We start from the raw sequence: 21437 nt of genomic DNA on the forward strand, positions 1-21437 counted from the left end.
GCTTCCTGAACAAGCCAGTGTTCTGAAAGATGCATTCATCATGCACCTTCCGGACCAGCCTGCGTTAACGTCAATGAAACGCCTACTGTGATCCAGAAGCAGCTGGAGAACCATAGAGAAATACCCCTTCTGATTAACGTACTCGGAGGCTAGGTGGGCTGGTGCAAGAATTGGAATATGCGTCCCATCTAGCACCCCTCCGCAATTAAACCCATTTGTGCAAAGCCATTCACAGTGTCATACACGTTACCCGGAGTCATGGTTCTTCTGAGCAGGATGCGATTAATGGCCCTGCAAACTTGCATCAACACGATTCCAGTGGTCGATTTTCCCACTCCAAACTAGTTAGCGACCGATCGGTAGCTGTCTGGAGTTGCCAGCTTCTAGATTGCAATAGCCACCCACTTCTCCACAGTCAAGGCAGCTCTCAATCTCGTGTCCTTGAGCCTCAGGGTCGGGGGCGAGCTCCTCACACTGTCCCTTGAAAGTGGCTTTTCTCATCCAAAAGTTCTGCAGCCACTGCTCGTCATCCCAGACTTGCATGACTATGTGATCCCACCACTCAGTGCTTGTTTCCTGAGCCCAAAAGCGCCGTTCCACGGTGGTGAGCATATCCCTGAATGCCATAAGCAATCTTGTGTCTTATGCGTTACTTGCGCCGATATCGTCAGAGTCCTCACTGTCAGTTTGGATCTTAAGGAGTAACTCGACTGCCAAACGTGACGTGCTGATGAGACTCGATGTCAGCGTATTCCTCAGTAGTTCGGGCTCCATTCCAAAACATTGAAAGATGGCGCCAAGTGTGGACAGAAGCACAGGGATTGCTGGGATGCGAACTGATGGATCATGGACCTTTGGGACAGGACCCAGAATGCCCTGCATCCCCGTCCCCTTCCCACAAGCTACAGCACCAGAATGCGAAGATTTCAGAGTAACAGCCGTGTTAGTCTGTATTCGCAAAAAGAAAAGGAGTACTTGTGGCACTTAGAGACGAACCAGTTTATTTGAGCATAAGCTTTCGTGAGCTACAGCTCACTTCATCGGATGCATACTGTGGAAAGTGTAGAAGATCTTTTTATATACACACAAAGCATGAAAAAATACCTCCTCCCACCCCACTCTCCTGCTGGTAATAGCTTATCTAAAGTGATCACTCTCCTTACAATGTGTATGATAATCAAGTTGGGCCATTTCCAGCACAAATTTAGGTTTTCTCACACACTCCCACCCCCCCACCACACACACAAACCCACTCTCCTGCTGGTAATAGCTTATCTAAAGTGACCACTCTCCTTACAATGTGTATGATAATCAAGGTGGACCATTTCCAGCACAAATCCAGGGTTTAGCAAGAACGTCTGAGGAACTGTGGGGGGGGGAGAGGAATAAACAAGGGGAAATAGGTTACCTTGCATAATGACTTAGCCACTCCCAGGCTCTATTCAAGCCTAAGTTAATTGTATCAAATTTGCAAATGAATTCCAATTCAACAGTTTCTCGCTGGAGTCTGGATTTGAAGTTTTTTTGTTGTAATATCACAACTTTCATGTCTGTAATTGCGTGACCAGAGAGATTGAAGTGTTCTCCGACTGGTTTATGAATGTTATAATTCTTGACATCTGATTTGTGTCCATTTATTCTTTTACGTAGAGACTGTCCAGTTTGACCAATGTACATGGCAGAGGGGCATTGCTGGCACATGATGGCATATATCACATTGGTGGATGTGCAGGTGAATGAGCCTCTGATAGTGTGGCTGATGTTATTAGGCCCTGTGATGGTGTCCCCTGAATAAATATGAGGGCACAGTTGGCAATGGGCTTTGTTGCAAGGATAGGTTCCTGGGTTAGTGGTTCTGTTATGTGGTTGCTGGTGAGTATTTGCTTCAGGTTGGGGGGCTGTCTGTAGGCAAGGACTGGCCTGTCTCCCAAGATTTGTGAGAGTGTTGGGTCGTCCTTCAGGATAGGTTGTAGATCCTTAATAATGAGTTGGAGGGGTTTTAGTTGAGGGCTGAAGGTGACGGCTAGTGGCGTTCTGTTATTTTCTTTGTTAGGCCTGTCCTGTAGTAGGAGACTTCTGGGTACTCTTCTGGCTCTATCAATCTGTTTCTTCACTTCCGCAGGTGGGTATTGTAGTTGTAAGAATGCTTGATAGAGATCTTGTAGGTGTTTGTCTCTGTCTGAGGGGTTGGAGCAAATGCGGTTGTATCGCAGAGCTTGGCTGTAGACGATGGATCGTGTGGTGTGGTCAGGGTGAAAGCTGGAGGCATGTAGGTAGGAATAGCGGTCAGTAGGTTTCCGGTATAGGGTGGTGTTTATGTGACCATCGTTTATTAGCACTGTAGTGTCCAGGAAGTGGATCTCTTGTGTGGACTGGACCAGGCTGAGGTTGATGGTGGGATGGAAATTGTGGAAATCATGGTGGAATTCCTCAAGGGCTTCTTTTCCATGGGTCCAGATGATGAAGATGTCATCAATATAGCGCAAGTAGAGTAGCGGCGTTAGGGGACGAGAGCTGAGGAAGCGTTGTTCTAAGTCAGCCATAAAAATGTTGGCATACTGTGGGGCCATGCAGTGCCGCTGATCTGAAGGTATACATTGTCCCCAAATGTAAAATAGTTATGGGTAAGGACAAAGTCACAAAGTTCAGCCACCAGGTTAGCCGTGACATTATCGGGGATAGTGTTCTTGATGGCTTGTAGTCCATCTTTGTGTGGAATGTTGGTGTAGAGGGCTTCTACATCCATAGTGGCCAGGATGGTGTTATCAGGAAGATCACCGATGGATTGTAGTTTCCTCAGGAAGTCAGTGGTGTCTCGAAGGTAGCTGGGAGTGCTGGTAGCGTAGGGCCTGAGGAGGGCGTCTACATAGCCAGACAATCCTGCTGTCAGGGAGCCAATGCCTGAGATGATGGGGCGCCCAGGATTTCCAGGTTTATGGATCTTGGGTAGTAGATAGAATATCCCAGGTCGGGGTTCCAGGGCTGTGTCTGTGCGGATTTGATCTTGTGCTTTTTTTTCAGGGGAAAGAAGTGCTCTGTGGGATAGCTGCCCATAATGCACCGCTCCCAATGCCACTGGAAGTGCCGCAAATGAGGCCATGTCAGTGCGCTTGTTCCTGTCAGCGTGGACAGACTGCAGCGCTTTCCCTACTGTGCTCTCCGAGGGATGGTTTAACTCAAACTCGCTCTACATCTGCAAGTGTAGCCATGCCCTCAGAGTTGGTGGCATAACTATCCGCCTGGATCGTTCTCTCTAGATCCAAGACGAGGTTTTAGAAACTGTCCTACCTCGTCCCTGTGGTATGTTGTTTTACAGGGTGAGGTGGACCAGATCCAGAACCTTTTATTTGACCCAAACCTCCCCCCACCTTAGTTTCTAATTTGAAAGAAGTGGAATGTGTATCACAACCACTTTTGGATTGGGGCTTGGTTTTGCAAAATCGCAAGGTGACCAGTGCAGATTTTCCACAACTAAGGGCATGGCTACACTGATGAGGTCCAGCACCTCGCCATTGCTCTGTACTGGGGATCACCTGGCGCGTGGAGGCCTGGTCACCTGGAAAGATTCGCTGAGAGCACTCCACACCTGGATGAGCAAACAGGAAGGGGATTTTCAAAATTCCCAGAGAATTTAAAGGGCAGGTCTGATGGTTGGTCACCTGAGGGCAGGGCAGTAGAGTTGAAAATGATAACCAGAGTGGCTAGAACAGGCATTGTGGGACACTTCTGGAGGCAGATCAGAGCGCACTAACAGACCAGGACATCCACACTGGCACCGTGGTGCTCCAGCGGGGGCACAGCAAACATTATTCCACTCGCCAAGGTGGAGTACCAGGAGCGCTCTAGCCATGGAGTCAGAGCCCTCTACATGCCTTGCCAGTGTGGGCAGGTAGTGAGTTAGTGCGCCCAGGGCTCCTCTAATATGCTCTAACTCACAAGTGTAGCCAAGCCCTAAAACACGGGACTCCTAAGTCCAGCTCTGCTTACTGGCATCTGGGGGTTAGATTCCTTCTTTCTTTTGAAAAGCAAGACAGCTGAATACATCTCCCCAAAAACATTTCTGTCCCTTTTAGGTAGAGACGTTGTACTCTACACAGCTTCACTTGGCATGTCCTGGGTTTCATACTTCCTTTCACATCAATCTGTTTGTACTAAGTGCTTACATATCCTTCATAAAGTTATCCTCACAATTACCCTGGGAGGTCGGGAAGTACTACCAGCTCCATTTACAGCTAGGGAAACTGAGGCACACTGCTGAAACTTGCCCATGGTCAGCCAGCAGGCCTGTGGCTGAGCCAAAAATCAAACCCAGGTCTCCTGAGTCCCCTTCCAATGCACTAGCCATTAGGGTAGGCAAACTGCTGGACCATTCTTCGTCATCTTTCCTAAGCCCTGAGTCAGAAGCACGTCTCTACTGCTTGAGCTAAGGGATCAGGTTGATTGGCTTGGCAGTAGTACCAACCTCTCTATAGACCCAGTGACTAGTGCTTGTGTGATGCAACAGACAGGGCACTGAACTGGAACTTGGGAGACTTCAGTTCTGTTCCCAGCTCCACTGCTGTGACCTGGGGTAAGTCACTGCCCCTCTGTGTGCTACAGTTCTTCAGGTGATCTAGATCTGCTCAGCATCAGAGGGGCTCTGAATCTGGCCTGTCACTATTGGTTTGGGATTTTCTTGTGAGGAGATTGGGGCCGCTTTGGGTGTGGCATGAATTCCTGAATTGTGATTTTTATTGCTAAGGGTGCATGCACTTGCTTCTGAAGACTGGGCAAGATTCAGCTGCTGACTATGTAAAGGCATGAACAGCTTCGCTGCTGCGGAGCAGAGTTTTCATCTGAGTCTGCTTCTTGACAAAACCCTGGGGAAAATATGAGCCAGTCAATCCCTCCCGCCAACCTTGGCACATTGGTTTCTTGGCTTGTCTGTGCTGAAAGAGCATATTAACTGACACAAGGGAGAATGACAAGGTGACCAAATCAGGCACAGATAAACCAGGTTAAAGTCTCCATGTTGGCCTGGAGAGAATTAGAATCTTCTCTGTCAAATTGGTGCTGCCTGCAGAAACAAACTGTGACGTGGCCCAGAAATGAACCCGTCAGGTCTGACAAAGAGAGAGTTTTCCTGCATGCTGGACACTCAGCAGAGACACAGGAATCCCTAAGTCTTTGGGTCTGGCAATGAGACAGCGGCGCACATTTCAGTTAATCTCGGAAGTAATAATAAGCCTGTTACAAGATCCTTTTATCTGAAGCCAGGGGCAGAGTGGGAAGAGTCTAGTAATATGCCACACCCTGTATTGCCAACACCAAGTTTTCAGAAATCATGAGACTGGCTTAAAAAATCAGGAGGGTTTTTTGTTTGTTTGTTTGTGCATTTTAATCAATTCTGGGTTTGTTTTTGAGGCTTTAGGTCATGCTCAGGTCACATTTTGAAGCTTTTCTCTGCAGCCACAAGAGCTAGACATTGCTTAAGAAGAAGACGAAGCTGAGATTCTCAATCATGTGCCTCCAGGAGCTGGGATTTTAAGAAAACTACCAAATATCATATGACTTGCCATTAAATTGTCAGTCGGCAACTCCACAAATAAATGGGTGTCTGATCAAACTGGGAAGTGGGCGGTTGTGTTGAAAGCAGCAGCATCAAGGTAACATGCCTGACCATATTGCTTCAGAGCCACGCTAGAGTATAGTAGGGTGACCAGATAGAAAGTGTGAAAAATCGGGACTGGGTGGGGGGGTAATAGGCACTATATATGAAAAAGCCCCAAATATCGGGACTGTCCCTATAAAATCATCTGGTCACCCTAGAGCATAGCCATTTGCCAACGCTAAAGATATCAGTGTTATGACACATCTCTTCCTTTCCTGTGTAGATTGAAAATAATATTTTACCACTGTTCTTAGGATCCATCCGTTGCTGGGGTTAACTGGCCCCAAAACACAGAGGCCTGACCTTACAAATCCTTACTTGTGATCAATCTTTACGCATATGACCAATCAATTAGTCAAGTCAGGTCAGTCAAGATTAGGTATGATAGTAATGGTTCGCATGATTTCTTGTCGCAGGCAGGAAAAAGAATGTTATCACCCATGTGCTGCAAACCCTGGCAGACAGCTGTGTGTGTGAAGGCACTAGGTCATCAAAGCACTTTTTAAGCTCATGCTTCAGTCCCACTGATGGAACTTAGAGCTTGTCTATGATGTACAGGTGTTCACATGCACCATTCAATCGGTTTAACATTGCCCCTTTAATTAAACCAGTGCAACTTCGTGTGTAGACCAGGCCTTGCTTAAAGTTAAGCATGTGCTTAAGCCACTGATATCAATGAAAGCTGGATCAGGCCATCTCATTAGCCTTTGGAAATCACTCCTCTTCATGTTGGTTCATAATAGCCTGACTTTGTTAACTTTAGGTGCACAGTACGACTCCTCGATTCTCCTGAGGTCAGGAGATAAATTGGGGCTGGGTGTAGGTGGAAGTCAGTTGGGAGTCAAATTGCAGAAGGGTTTGCACACCATGGTGTCACATCTGTAGTGGTGCAGGGATATCTGATCTTAGGATAATTGTTGAGGCTGTGTATTTTTACAAGCTCATTCAGAGTGCACAGAGTTCTTTGACTGGAGAACAGTAAAGATCAGCATAAATAAATAACCCGGCCCACTTGATAAAAAGTATTATTTTTCTTGTGAAAATGTTTATAGCCAGAGCACTAAATGGAACTATTATCACAAGCTGAAAGGGCAGAAATCAAACCAGGTGATTTATAGTTTTATTTATTTTTAACATCAGCCTTTCCTGTGACTGGCAGCCAGTTTATTGGATGCCCCAAACCCATTATAAGGGACTGATATAGAGAGATGATTGATGACAAATTGTATTGTCAGACCTTTCACTGAACATAATTATTTATCAGCAGATATCCTGAAGTGATTAACTATAGCCGAGCGTTCCTTTAAATGTGGGGCACGCTGAGGAAAAACAATCTTTTACTATTTTCTTTTTCTATTAAGACCTTTTTTTTCCCCTGCTCTGTTTACAGCTGGTATATTTTTAGCCAGTTCTGAGAGAGTGCAGGCTTCCTACAGGTCAGGTTGTGACTAGCGAGCTGTTCTGACCTGGATTTTCACACATGCCCTCTCATGCTGGGATCAGACCCCACTGCCGGACCTGTATAATGGGATTTCCTCTGTCAGCATGGAGTCTTAGGAACTGTTGATGAGAAGAGAAAAGGCTTTCATGAAACAGGATGATTAGAAAATGCTCGTGTTTCATAGTTTCCATTGCACATTTCCAAAATTAATTCCAATTTCATGGCCAAAAGAACTGTCCAATTGATTCAGACATCTAAACCAGTATCTCTTAGGTTCTTATGTGGCCCCCACTACCATGGTGTCTGATATGATCACTCTATCCTTACAATGCCCCTATGAGGTAGGGAAGGACTATTATTCCCATTTTACAGATGAAGACCAGAGACGCAGAAAGAATTCAACCTTGTCTACACTCCAAAGTTTTGCCACGTTAACTGTAGCAATAGATAAAGCAGCCACGTATCTCCTCCCCAAGTGCAGAAGCAATTGTACCGGTATGAATGGTTTATTCCATGTAGCGCATTCCCGTTGGGCAGAATGAAACAAGCCTTACTGGTAGAAAGCACCTTATCCTGGTAAAACTGTGTCTACGCTAGGGCTTTTGCCGGCGCAGCTGTTTCAGTAAAACTCTCGCTCTTTACTGATACCGTTATTCCAGTAAAGCATTTTACGTGTCAACCAAACCGAAGTGTCGCACAGGCGTCCTGTAGCAGAGCAGGGAATTTGAACCTAGTCTCCTAACACTGAGGCTAACACTGACCCATCCTTCCTAGCTACTTCAGAGGAAGAGATAGGAAATGCAGCAATAGGCAGTTATGTGAGAATCTCCCCCCAGGGAAAGTTTGTTCCTAACCCCCAGCGTTGTGACTTGGCTTTTGCCCTGAAGCATGTGGTTTATATCTCTTCCAACATTCTTTGGGGTTTGTATTTATTGATTGACTTACTCCTTGCTATTGTAATGCTGGGCATTCTCATTTTTAAAATCCTACTGAGCTAAGATCATGTCTCAAAGCCCTGCACCGTTCAGGTCCTGGCTCCCTTGGAAATCACCGTCCTCTCCTGGCATTGCTGTGATCAGCTGGGGCACTGGAGTTCACAGCAAACAGAAGGGTCGCAGTGGTGGGTCTATCAGTGATGAGTCCATTGATGGTGTTACTGGCTTGGGCTGAGGGAGACAGCGTTTAACAGGCCTTGCTGCATGACTGCATGATTCTGTTTTAATCAAGGGAAGGGAGCTGGGTAGTTTGAGGTGGCAGGTTTTTGTTCTCCTTTGTACTGTGAGGGACATCAAAATCTCCAGATTTTGTATGCATGTTTGTGATCCAGTAGAGAGTGTGTGTGTTCACAGTGATTCCAGTTGTGCCTGGTTTTCAGACAGGAGTTCACAAGAATCTATAAACAAGAATCTATAAACAAAGGGCACCTATTTGGCAGAAGCAGAATTTCAGAGGGAGATCTGCCTGACTAAGGACTGAGTAAACACTGAGTAATGATCTCAGGACTTGGCAGAGCAATTGCTTCTAACAGTGAGGACTCACTGAAATAATTTATACAGAGCAAACATATCTGCTGATTGTACTCTAGTTTGCATATGTGTCCAGCATTTGTTCTGTGTGGGCAATGTGATTTCCTAAGCATAGCTATGGAGAGCGCAGTGAAGTGATGGACAAATTATACATGAGTGTGAATAGTGGTTCAGATCCTCAGCAGTATTTAGACCCCTAACACATTCATTTCAATGGGAGTTAGGTGTTTAAATACCTTTGAGGATTTGAGCCACTGTTCTGATCATGCAGGCTCTTGTGTGTGGTCAATGGGTCACACGAGGAAGGGCAGGAGAGGGTCCAACAGTACCACTTGTATGAAAAAAGAGCTTTGGATGGTTATAAACCATTTATCGCTCTCTTGAGGCTTTTATTTTTTTTATCCTGACCCTAAGTGGTTGAGCTTGATTCTCCTCTCCTTTGCCCTGGTTGCATGCCAATGTAATTGCACTAATGTCTCTGCAGCTGCCTCCAACCTCCTGTTGACAGTGAGGAATTGAGCAATTTACCATTGTGGGAGTGATTCTCCATAGCAGGGACAGGCTCCTGCAGGCAAACAGTGTGGCTCTGGAGTTTGCTTTCTGCTCCAAGGAAGAAAAACAAAAACAAATGTAGCCTTGCAGGAGGACAAGGGAAGACACTGCCCAGGTCAGAGATAACCAGCTCCCGAGTGCCACTCAAGCAATAACCCTGAGCAGGAATCTGTCATCTTATTTTTTTATCTGGCTTTGCTCAACAATATAGCTGGCCCCAAAGCACCTGGGGAAAACTTTTGACAGTTCTGTCACTGTCATTTCCTTTTTTTATCACAACTTGCATTTTTTTGATATCAACATTCAAAAAAATGCCAACTGGTTCTAGTCACTTAATTTGAAAACTTTATTTAACACCCCCTCCTCCTCCCCCACCCCCCACTTTAGTGATGTTAGGATTGAGGCCCCTTTGTGCTAGACACACACAGTGCAAACACTTCAGACTTGTCTAGACAGGGTTGAGAGTGTGAAAGTGAGGTAGAGTGTGTTAGCTAACCCATTCTGACCACCCTGTTGGAAAAGTCTAGTGTAGACATGCTACGCTGGTCAAGCTCCAGCACTTTAACCTGGCCAATTTAGCATGTGTTAAAGGCAGCCTGCCTTGTCTACACTAGATTATTTTCAACTGTGTTAGATAGAGCATTCTAACAACACACCTCTTATCCTAGTTTAGGCAAGGTCCCAGTAAGAGACAGTCCCTGCTGTGTGGAACTTACAACGTAAGGCCTTGTCTACTAAGGAGAGGTTTTTCGGTATGACCTAAAGTGTGAATGTAAACAGATCTATAGTTCTACTGGTATAATCCCCACTGTAAATGAGTGTGATGTTGCATTCCATATCCTTTATGGAAATATGCTTATGAATATGACATAACTGGAATGTGATTTACGCTAAATAGCCCTTGTATGGTATCATTAGAATGCTTGTATTCTATGTGTTCGTCCTATTTGTTTGCATGTATTATTTCTATATCTGGAGTTAGGGGAATAAGATATAAACTTGTATTACTGATGTAAACATATTAAGTGGAGGCCATTCAGGGTGCTCTAGAAACAATCAGTTGTAAATGGCCTTAGTTACTTGAAAGCCTTCCTGTGTACGTGTGGGCCAGCCCATGGGAAATGCAGACTAGGGGGTCTTACAGTGACATGTGACCATGTCACCTGATAATGAAATCCATCTTAAATCTGGTACTTTTCCATTTAGAAGGAGGGGTGGGGACCCAGAGAGACAGAAGATTCCCTCCTTGTGCCAAAGCTATAGAAGGGGGTGGAGCAGGACAAAGGGGGAAGCCAGTCATGAGAAAACCCCTGCTTACCACCTGAGATGTCTGCTGGAACTAACAAGGACTGTACCAGGGAAAAGGATTGGGCACAGACTAGGAAGGAGTCTAGTCTGTGAAAGACACTTATTGGAACATCTCGGAAGGTGAGATATTACCTGTAATCAGTTTTTTAATGTATTAGGCTTAGACTTGCATGTTTTTGAGTTATTTTGCTTGGTGACTTACTTTGCTTTGTCTGTTATTACTTGAAACCACTTAAATCTTAAACTTTTTATACTTAATGAAATCACTTTTGTTTTTTAATAAACCCAGAGTAAGTGATTAACACCTGGGGGAGCAAACAGCTATGCATATCTCTCTATCAGTGATATAGAGGGTGAACAATTTACGAATTTACCCTGTATAAGCTTTATACAGAGTAAAATGGATTTATTTGGGGTTTGGATCCCATTGGGAATTGGGTGTCTGGGTGCTGGAGACAGGTAACCTGCTGAGCTGTTTTAATTAAAGCCTACAGCTTTGGGGGCGTGGCCCAAAGCCTGGATCTGTGTTGCAGCAGGCTTGCGTGTCTGGCTGAACAAGGCAGGGTTCTGGAGTCCCAAGCTGGCAGGGAAAATGGGCTCAGAGGTAATTTCAGGTGACAGTCTTCAGGGGATCTCTGTGACTGAACCCGTCACAATGAGCTCAACTGAAAAAGGTACTTTTATACCAGAATCAGAGGGTCCACATGGGTGATTATACTGGGATAACTATAGTGTTTTAAATTAGCACCTTGAGTGTTATCAGAGAAGACAAGGCCTACACAGACAAGAAGGGAAGTGCGTGCCCCAGGTCACCGACAGAGCTGAGACCAGAACTCAGGTCTCCCGCTGCTCAGTGCCTTCTCCACTAGCCTATGTTGTGACAGAGGGTTTCCTAGTCAGCTTGACAGCATTCTTTGGTCCTACAGAACTGTTACCATGGAAGAAGATAGAGATGCTTTGTTTGTATGTGCGTCATGAACAGAAGCCAGGTGTGCTGGTCTAACACACACAGTGCGTCTCTGGAATGTGTTTCTAGATGGGAGCTGATCTGGTGCAGGTACCTATTTGCTTTTTCATAATAATGGTCTTGAGTCTCAAAGTGGTGCTCTGCTTTGGCTTTTAGGTCTACACACCAACGGGAGCACACTGGAATGTGATAGAGTCTCCACTCCAGACTGCTACTCACCTCTCCCCTTCTATTTCAACTTTATTTCTCCCCTGGCTACAATGTGGCATTGAGTTGTAGATCTTCAATCACCTATATGCCCCCTACCCCATGCTATTCAAGGACTGCAGACCATCCCACTGGATTGAGAATGCAATCTGTCCATCAAAGTCACGACCTGCAGCTCAAAGCTCCCAGAGCTTTTTCTGTCATTGAAAGTTTCCTGCCATTTCTTATTTTAGATCTGTTTATTGAAGCTATTCTTCAATCCTGACACTCTTTCATATGCTATATATTTGCCTGTGCAATCCCTTATAGAAAGATGTGTCAGGCCATCAGATTTATGCAGCCACAATCAGGTTTCTTGAGAGTGAGATGCAGTAGCCTTTACATGAATAAAGTTGGCATTTGAGTCTGGGTTTCTGTACTGTTAAAAAGGAACAGGAAGGGGGAAAGTAAGACAAGCTTTTTTCATTATACCTGTACACAAGTCATTAACATTCTTTGCAAGTACCCTCTTGTCTTAAGTGAACAATTTAAGTTCTTTGGAAACCAACAATTTCTGCATATTTCCTGGTGAAACTACAGTGAGACAGAAAGTGGGGGAATTTGGATTTATTTCATGTATCATTTCGGTTCCATTAGCCTGGTAACAGATGGAGGTTTCTGAGCTAATGATATCAGGGTGTTGTGGCTACCATAGGGGAAGATGGCCCATCAAGGAGGGGAAGGGATGATATATGGGTATTTGATACTTTCAGCTGTGCATTTACAGACTATTTAAACAGAAAAGACAGAGTGGGGAGATGGTATTGTGTTTAAGGATTGAGCTGGGTTCAGTTAGGGACTTACCCAAGATCACATCTGAAGGTTGTGGTGAAGTCATTCAATTTCTCTGCTGGTGTGTCGATTCTGTTCTAGGTAGGATCATAGACCACCTTCATCAGTGTAGCATCTGAGCACTTTCCAGTAGTGTGTTAAATGACCCATCTCACATCTGTCACGTGTGGTTTGTTCTCTCCCTAGGGAGAGAACGGTGGGTGTGATGCAGTGTTTTGGTTACGCAGGCATTTAAAAAAAATCATTTTAATCTTTTTTGTTTGTCACCGTGCTGCTCTGTGTTTATAGCCAAGAAAGCCAGCTGGAGCAGGGCACCTTGAGTAGAAGGTGGTGAGGTTTGGGATGGTCTTTAGTTCCTGGGAGAGTTTGTTCGACCGTCTGGTACCAGCCCCTGAGAAGACTCTCTCTCCTGCACAGGCCAGCTTTACCCTTATTGCAGGGAGTTCCATGGTGCCAGAGGAGCAGAGCTGTCACCCACAGTCACGTGCTCTCCTTGCTTGTTAGAGCCTTGGCTCTCTGAGCATGCCCCCAACAGCTGCTACAAGGAGAACTCTTATTGACTCCCCGCACACTTCTCTGGATGTGCACACAGGGGACACCACGCCGTCCCCTCAGGCCTGCCTAGCCCTCTTTGGCAATTTGGGGAATCTGTACAATTCATGAATCCAGTGTGAGATTATGAAAGCTCTGCCTATAACTATACAGACTCCATTTTCAGTGTGTAACCCTTTGTCTTCTCTATGGTCTCTTGGCCTCTGCTTTGGACTGCAATTCCAATTGCAATTCCAATTGACATAAAGTGCTCTCCCATTGAAAGGGGATAACTCTAAACACGTTACTGGCTCTCAACCAGGAGCACTGGTTGGTCAGGGGAGAGGTCACCTGGCAATGAAGTCACCTGGTAGGAGTTTCTAGTCACCTGAGGAGGCTGACCATGAGGTCTCCTGAGAGAGAGGCTGGAGGGTGATCTCTTTGGTCCTCTCTTCCTGAGCCATTTTTCACCAGCTACAGCTGAGACATGCTGAATGTAGGACCTGGTGAGGCTGGGGAACCTCACTAGGAACGCCAAGGGACGGGTGAGCTAGTGAAAGGCAATGGGGTCAGGGTGCTCAGTGTCTTATAACTGCTCTGTACGCTCTTGTGCTTCATCTGGAAAGTAGAAGAGCAACAGTGTTAGTACCCTTTGCAGAGTGTCTGGGTGTGTTAGATGCTGCACCTACCACGTGCCCCTGGAGAGAGGTACATCGTGACCCGGGAGGCTCACAGCTGCAGTGGGACTCTGGAAGAGTGTGTGTTTAAGCTGAGGGCGTATCCTGGAGGTCAGCACTAGTCCTGGGGGCTCGGGCCAGACAGGCCTGAGGAGATCAATTTCCATGAAGGGGAAGCAGAGAGGAGCCCAGGAATGTGCCAAGGAGGAGACCCAGGGGAGCTTAAAACACCCAGGGATCCAGAGATGGGATTTGGCCCCATAGCAATCTGGTGAAAAGAAGCCTTTTCTTTCCTGATGAAGACCCGGTCTCAGTGTCTCAAGAGGCTTATGAATAATTGCAACACAATGCTCCAAGCGGAGCAGACCTGCTCCATTCAGTCCCCTCTCTAACATCCCTTATGCACTTGAAAGCAAGCATCTATAGCGAACATCCAGGATGTAAAATATTCATTGAAAGGATGGCATGTGAGGAGCACATATACCGCTGCCAGAATGTTTCTGTGGCCTCAGGTTGTCAATCAGAACAGCGCAGAAGGACACTACATTCCAGGGACATTAAATCTGACCTTCTGTCCTTCCTGGCCAAACTCTCTGCTTACAAGCTTGGCGTGATATTTTATATATGCGGGGACTAGGTTGATTTAATCCACAATCCCCCAAACTCCCCATACACATAAACTAATTGCATTGTTTATTAACTATAAATAAATTAGTGCCAGAAGCCCAGCTCTCATCATGAGCAAACCCTACACTAAATAACAAGCTAGCGAAAGGGGAGGAAACCACATTTCAGGAAGGGTACATTGACACTGCAGCTGGAGGTGTGGTTTCCACTGTGGGGAGATGTGCTAGCTTTGAAAGCTAGCGTGCTAAAAATAGCAGGGTAGTCTAAGACATGCAGGTTGCCTACATGCTGAGGGTCCCTGGCAGACTTGTACTAGGCAAGCTAGCCTGTGCAGCCACGGCTACCTTATGTGTCGCTCGCTAGCGCATGTACGTCTAGCCGAGCTGGACATTGCACACCAGCTGCAGAGTAGACAGCCTAAGAGCCAGCCTGTGACACTTGCTGCATGCCCATGCAGGGCAGCAACTGTGTAACAAGTCCCCTCACTTCCTTGTGCTTATAGGTGGTATCGTGGGAGGAGCATGGGAGGGAGCAGACAGCGTGGGGCTGACCCAACACCGAGCGGGAAGTAAGCTGTGCAGGGTCCAGGTTGATGATGTTCCTCACCAGAGCATGGCAGGGAGTGGAGACCAGATTGTAGCTCTCGGAGTCACATTCTGGTTGGTCCTATGCTCCTCGGGTGCATTTCTGTGCAGCCCCTTATCAGGGCCGGCTCTAGGTTTTTTGCAGCCCCAAGCAAAAAAAATTTTGGCTGCCCCCCACCCCAGCCCTGGGCTCTCACTCCCCGCACCAATGCCCTCCCCCACCCGCACCCTCTGCCGCCCAGCGCTGGGCTCTCCCCCCCACCCAACTCCACCCCACCCGCGCCCCCTACCACTCCAGTGCTGGGCTCTCCCCACCACCCCACCCACACCCCCTGCCACCCCAGCCCTGGGCTTCCCTCCACCAGTGCTGACTCTGCCCGCTCCCCCCTCACCTCCAGCCAGTCTGGCGCTGGCAGGATTGGGGAAAGCAATGGGGCTCCCGGGCCGCGCCTCAGCCCAGGGTCCCTCCAGCCAGGGCTCCCGCCTCCAGGACCAGCCGGGACACGGGAGGGCAGAGCTGCGGGACCGCCCCAGCAGGGGGCTGAGGAGCCGGGGCAGGGCAGCCCCAGAGGAAGCGCCCCGTCCTCTATGGTCGCGCTGCTGCTGCTGCTTCTGGCTGCCCTGCCACAGTCCCTGGGCAGCTCGGGCCGCTTTGCCCAGCCCCGGCTGCGGCGCTGGGGGGCGGCTGCCCTGTGGAACCTGCAGGCAGCTCCGTGTGCCCCGCTGGACGGCCCCCAGCCCTAGTGTCGCCCGCTCAGAGCCACAAGGTGCGGGTGCTGCTGCCACATGGCGCGAACCGCAGTGGCCCCAGGGCACCCCCTGCGCACGACGGGCTGCTGCTGCCAGGGCTGGCTCTAGGCTTTTGCCGCCCAAAGCAAAAAAAAAAAAAAAAAGAAAAGCATGGCCAGAATGGTGCCACCCCTGAAAATGTGCCGCCCCAAGCACGTGCTTGGTTTGCTGGTGCCTAGAACCGGCCCTGCCCCTTATGCAGGACTTGTGGCGAAGCCGTGATTTAGCCCCTAAGCTAAATACTGTGACAAATCCACCATTAGTGGTGCAGCACAGCTTCATAAACACTCCGGCCCCAGGGCTAACATTCCAGAAGGGTTTGCATTTCGCAAGACAGTTGTCCAGCAATTTCTCAGAGGTCTCCCAAAGCAGCACCACGGCCTCCTGCACACTTCATAGAATCATAGAATATCAGGGTTGGAAGGGACCTCAGGAGATCATCTAGTCCAACCCCCTGCTCAAAGCAGGACCCATCCCCAATTAAATCATCCCAGCCAGGGCTTTGTCAAGCCTGACCTTAAAAACTTCTAAGGAAGGAGATTCCACCACCTCCCTAGACAACGCATTCCAGTGTTTCACCACCCTCCTAGTGAAAAAGTTTTTCCTAATATCCAACCTAAATCTCCCCCACTGCAACTTGAGACCATTACTCCTTGCCCTGTCATCCGCTACCACTGAGAACAGTCTAGATCCATCCTCTTTGGAACCCCCTTTCAGGTAGTTGAAAGCAGCTATCAAATCCCCCCTCAGTCTTCTCTTCCGCAGACTAAACAATCCCAGTTCCCTCAGCCTCTCCTCACAAGTCATGTGTTCCAGTCCCCTAATCATTTTTGTTGCCCTCCGCTGGACTCTTTCCAATTTTTCCACATCCTTCTTGAAGTGTGGGGCCCAAAACCAGACACAGTACTCCAAAAGAGGCCTCACCAGTGTCAAATAGAGGGGAACAATCATGTCCCTCAATCTGCTGGCAATGCCCCTACTTATACATGCCAAAATGCCTTCTTGGCTACAAGGGCACACTGTTGACTCATATCAAGCTTCTCGTCCACCATAATCCCTAGGTCCTTTTCTGCAGAACTGCTGCCTAGCCATTCGGTCCCTAGTCTGTAGCGGTGCATTGGATTCTTCCGTCCTAAGTGCAGGACTCTGCACTTGTCCTTGTTGAACCTCATCAGATTTCTTTTGACCCAATCCTCCAATTTGTCTAGGTCCCTCTGTATCCTATCCCTACCCTCCAGCGTATCTACCACTCCTCCCAGTTTAGTGTCATCTGCAAACTTGCTGAGGGTGCAATCCACACCATCCTCGAGATCATTTATGAAGATATTGAACAAAACCAGCACCAGGACCGACCCTTGGGGCACTCTGCTTGATACTGACTGCCAACTAGACATGGAGCCATTGATCACTACCCATTGAACCCGAGAATCTAGCCAATTTTCTACCCACCTTATAGTGCATTCATCCAGCACATACTTCTTTAACTTGCTGACAAGAATACTGTGGGACACAGTGTCAAAAGCTTTGCTAAAGTCAAGGAACAACACGTCCACTGCTTTCCCTTCATCCACAGAACCAGTTATCTCATCATAGAAGGCAATTAGATTAGTCAGGCACGACTTGCCCTTGGTGAATCTATGCTGACTGTTCCTTATCACTTTCCTCTCCTCTAAGTGCTTCAGAATTGATTCCTTGAGGACCTGCTCCATGATTTTTCCAGGGACTGTGGTGAGGCTGACTGGCCTGTAGTTCCCAGGATCCTTCTTCTTCCCTTTTTAAAAGATGGGCACTACATTAGCCTTTTTCCAGTCATCCGGGACCTCCCTGGATCACCATGAGTTTTTAAAAATAATGGACAATGGCTCTGCAATCACATCCGCCAACTCCTTTAGCACTCTCGGATGCAATGCATCCGGGCCCATGGACTTGTGCACATCCAACTTTTCTAAATAGTCCCGAACCACTTCTTTCTCCACAGAGGGCTGGTCACCTCCTCCCCATGCTGTGCTGCCCAGTGTAGTAGTCTGGGAGCTGACCTTGTTCGTGAAGACAGAGGCAAAAAAAGCAGTGAGTACATTAGCTTTTTCCACATCCTCTGTCACTAGGTAGCTTCCCTCATTCAGTAAGGGGCCCACACTTTCCTTGACTTTCTTCTTGTTGCCAACATACCTGAAGAAACCCTTCTTGTTACTCTTAACATCTCTTGCTAGCTGCAACTCCAGGTGTGATTTGGCCTTCCTGATTTCACTCCTGCATGCCCGAACAATATTTTTATACTCATCCCTGGTCTCCCAGGTCCAATCTTCCACTTCTTGTAAGCTTCTTTTTTGTGTTTAAGATCAGCAAGGATTTCACTGTTAAGCCAAGCTGGCCGCCTGCCATATTTACTATTCTTTCTACACATCAGGTTGTCATGTCAAGGTCCCATGATTGCGATCGAGGCAGACTTTTCTCTCATCACACTCAGGGGACAGACACAAAACAGGTGGGCAAAAAGCTGACATTAAGAATTAATACACAGCTTTACTTCCCTAATTGCTTTGCTATAATTAGGCTTCACAGAAGCTTGCAATGGATGGACGTTTATCCCTCCACAAGGCTGGGGAGTGCATAAATTATGAATCACCCTGTAACTGTTTTATCCCACTGCAACCTAAACAAATTCTTTCCATCTTACCCCAGGGATTGCGAAAGGAAAGTGGGCAGCAAAGGGAGACATGGGGTCGGATCCTCAGCTGACTCTAATGGAGCAGTGCTAATTCACTCCAGCAGGCCCAAAGTCAGGAATAAAACTTAAGCAAACATTCTGTGTTGCCCGTCCAGGAGGCAGTCTGAGGGAGACATGCAGCTTAAAACCACCTTTGACCTTTCTCCAGGTTCTGGCCTGTTTCTGGGCTAATGAGCTGAGCCAGCACACTGAGTTTGCTCCCTCTGGTGAATGGCCTTTGGGAAATGCACAGCAACTCAACCATGCTTTCTCACCTGCACTGAGAAAGGCACAGGCACCACCCCAAGGCCAGTGCTCACCAGCCAGACAAATATCCTGTTAGCCAAAGTCACCATGCCAAATGGGACATGTCCTGTGGGAAGAGAGTCATCTGGTTCGTTGCCAGGAACTGAACAAGAGCTAAAAGCGTGAGTCCCCTGGTAGCTGAGTGTGTCCTGCAGCTCTGAGCAGTAATGGACTCGGATCCTTTTGACTGGGCACGGGGTGCGGAGACAATACATGGATGTGCTGGATGGTGGGTTAGATACACATGATCCTGAAGGGGCACAGTCTGCGCATCCACTGCCTGGGCACGTAGAGGCAGGGTGCCAGGAACTGGCCAGCAGCCCCATGAGGAGGACAGTCCCTGCTCCTTGTGATCTAGCAGGTATTCGATGCCTGGCAGTGGTCAGGTAAATGATGGAGCTGCAGTTCTCCCTCCCTCTCCTCTCCATGGACCAGCAGAGCTGGCTGGGCACAGAGGGGGGGTTTATACAGTATCTTCTTCCAGGTTGGCGCAGCAGGTATGCCAACCCCCACTGACCGGAAGCCTCCCCTACTCCCCCGGGATTCAGAGGGGGCCTGTGGCACTGTCTAGCTCTGAAGAGCATAATCAATGTGGAGCAGAGCTGTGGCATTTGCATTAAGAGTGTGGATGACAGCCAAGGCACTTCCCTTCCCACCCCATCCAGGGGCACCTGCCTACTCTTAGCATCAATGCTAGGGCTTGCCGTTCCTGCCTGTTCCCGTGCTGCCGGGTGCTATGGACAGCCTGAGTTATGTCGGCTGGGTGGAGGTGCCCAGCATGCCTAGGGAATGCCTTGGAGATCTCAGCGTCTGTCATGCAGCTGACTCACCCGGCGGTTACTGGCTCAGCAGTGAGGGGATGGTCGGGGACAAGAACTGAGCTCGTGAAACATGCACGCTTCAGAATGGATCAGGGGTGATGGGACAGGAAGAATGTCAGCAAAGTCTCTGAGGAAGGGACAGGAAGAGGAGGGATGAGAAAAATGAGGGTGGGGAAGGAGGAACCACAAGCAAGGGGAGAAAGTTGGTGGAGGCAGGACTCCAGGTGGGTCACAACTTGCCAATGTAGGTAGTGCCAGAGGCTCAGGGATCTTTCCTTTGCACCCGGATTTCTGCTCTGCATGATGCTACCCAGGGATCCCCTTGCTTAGCAAACTCTACCTTGAGTGGTAAGCGCCATGCAGAGACCATTCTGGGTAACAGCGTTGCGTCCTCCACAACCTGCCATAGCTGGCTGTGTTCAGCAAGATGGACAGAAGTGACCCGAATGCAACCTGAGAACAAACATTGCCGTGAATGATGTGCAAGAACCACATCATGCCAGTCTCCTTTTGCTCCTCAGGTGCAGAACTCTTTGTACCAACTTTCCTGCATCTATAAGCCCATAAACAAGCCACCAACCAATGAGTTTGCAGCCTCTCCTCTGCTAGTCTGGGCATTGGCCTGTGTTTTCTCTATAGGTGGGAGGATTTCCACAGCATTACAAATTGCTCGTTGGTCCTGTGTGGGGTTCTCTGTTCGGCAGAGTGCTCTTCAGTCGTGCCATGTGTGGTTTGAGGGAGCCACAAATGTTTGAGCAGTGCCCTCTGTGCTGTGCAAAAACTCCCCAGACTTGGAGATATGGTGGTGCCTGGTGCACACCTGCACAGCCACACACTTTGATGGTCATGCCATAAGGGCAAGATTGCATCTTGCTCCTGTTGAAGTGTGTGAGAGAGGAGAAGGCACCTTTAGTGGGAGCCAGGAGCATTGGCAGCCCATTGCTCCGGTTGGATAATTCATTCTCTAAGACCCATTCAGTCCTTGGTGCCTCAGCTGAGTGTCAGCCCTTCGCTATTCTTTGCACTGGTTGGCATGGTGGGATTTGTGCTGTGAATACGGGGAGCTGGACTGGGCTCTCCCAGCCAGATCACATCCATGACCTTGGCTCCATTCTCTTCTGAACCAAGCCAGCTACTGCAAGGTTTTGTAGATTAATTGATAGGCATTCTTCAGACCCCCTTCTTATGAGTGGTGCAGGAAAGCATCCAACCCTCCAAAATGTCCCCCCACCTCCAGTGGTCTAACCTGTCTTGCAGAACAATTTCCCTGTCAGAAGCATCAGGATTGTGCATTGCTTCAAGGTTTCTTTGGCCCAACACTGGGATATAATCAAATCTCAATCAAGTCATGTCTAACAAGGCTGGTCAGAAACTCAGTGACAGAATAGATCTAGTGAGCTGCCAATAAACAAAGACTGCTGCTCAAACTGAAACTTTCACAGACAGCCCAGGGGTAACACAGTCAGGAAGCAATTTCTGTCTGATTCTGGTCAATTTTTTTCCTATCTTTTGAAATGTATTACTGCAGTCTTCGTATAGCAATGTGGTACAGGGTCACAATACATTTAAAGCAAAGCCCAGCATCCATTTGTTTTGTTGGTGTGTGCTGGAGTCACTACTGTCAGCATCTAGTTCAACTGCAACACAGGCCTGTTTCTCAGAGTGGAGGGTTTTCTCCAGATCTTCAAAAGCATCAGGCGGAGTTAAGTGCCTAACTACCTTTGAAGTTCCAAGCCTCAGTTTCCTGAATGAGCTTATCACAGAACACTGACAAAGTGTCAGTAACATTCATGGTGAGTATAAGAACAGTGGTGATTGCACCTAGACCTATTCAACTCCTCTTCACTCCAACCACTGTTCATCACACCAAACCCTTGCTCCTCTGCATTGCTGGAGCTATGAAACAGAAGCCG

At 47.9% G+C, this 21437-nt stretch overlaps 1 long non-coding RNA gene across 1 annotated transcript; it reads right to left on the reverse strand.

Annotated features, from left to right (window-relative positions):
* Nucleotides 1-6795: 6795 nt before the first annotated feature.
* Nucleotides 6796-13625, reverse strand: LOC140895338 (uncharacterized). Its single transcript, XR_012154171.2, has 3 exons — nucleotides 13402-13625; nucleotides 12495-12664; nucleotides 6796-7210 (listed from the first exon to the last, which is right to left on the reverse strand). It is a non-coding gene; the product is annotated as an uncharacterized LOC140895338 (long non-coding RNA).
* Between the last annotated feature and the right edge of the window lie 7812 nt (nucleotides 13626-21437).

This window comes from Lepidochelys kempii, chromosome 11 (assembly GCF_965140285.1).
Source record: "Lepidochelys kempii isolate rLepKem1 chromosome 11, rLepKem1.hap1, whole genome shotgun sequence".
NCBI classification, from domain to species: domain Eukaryota; kingdom Metazoa; phylum Chordata; order Testudines; family Cheloniidae; genus Lepidochelys; species Lepidochelys kempii.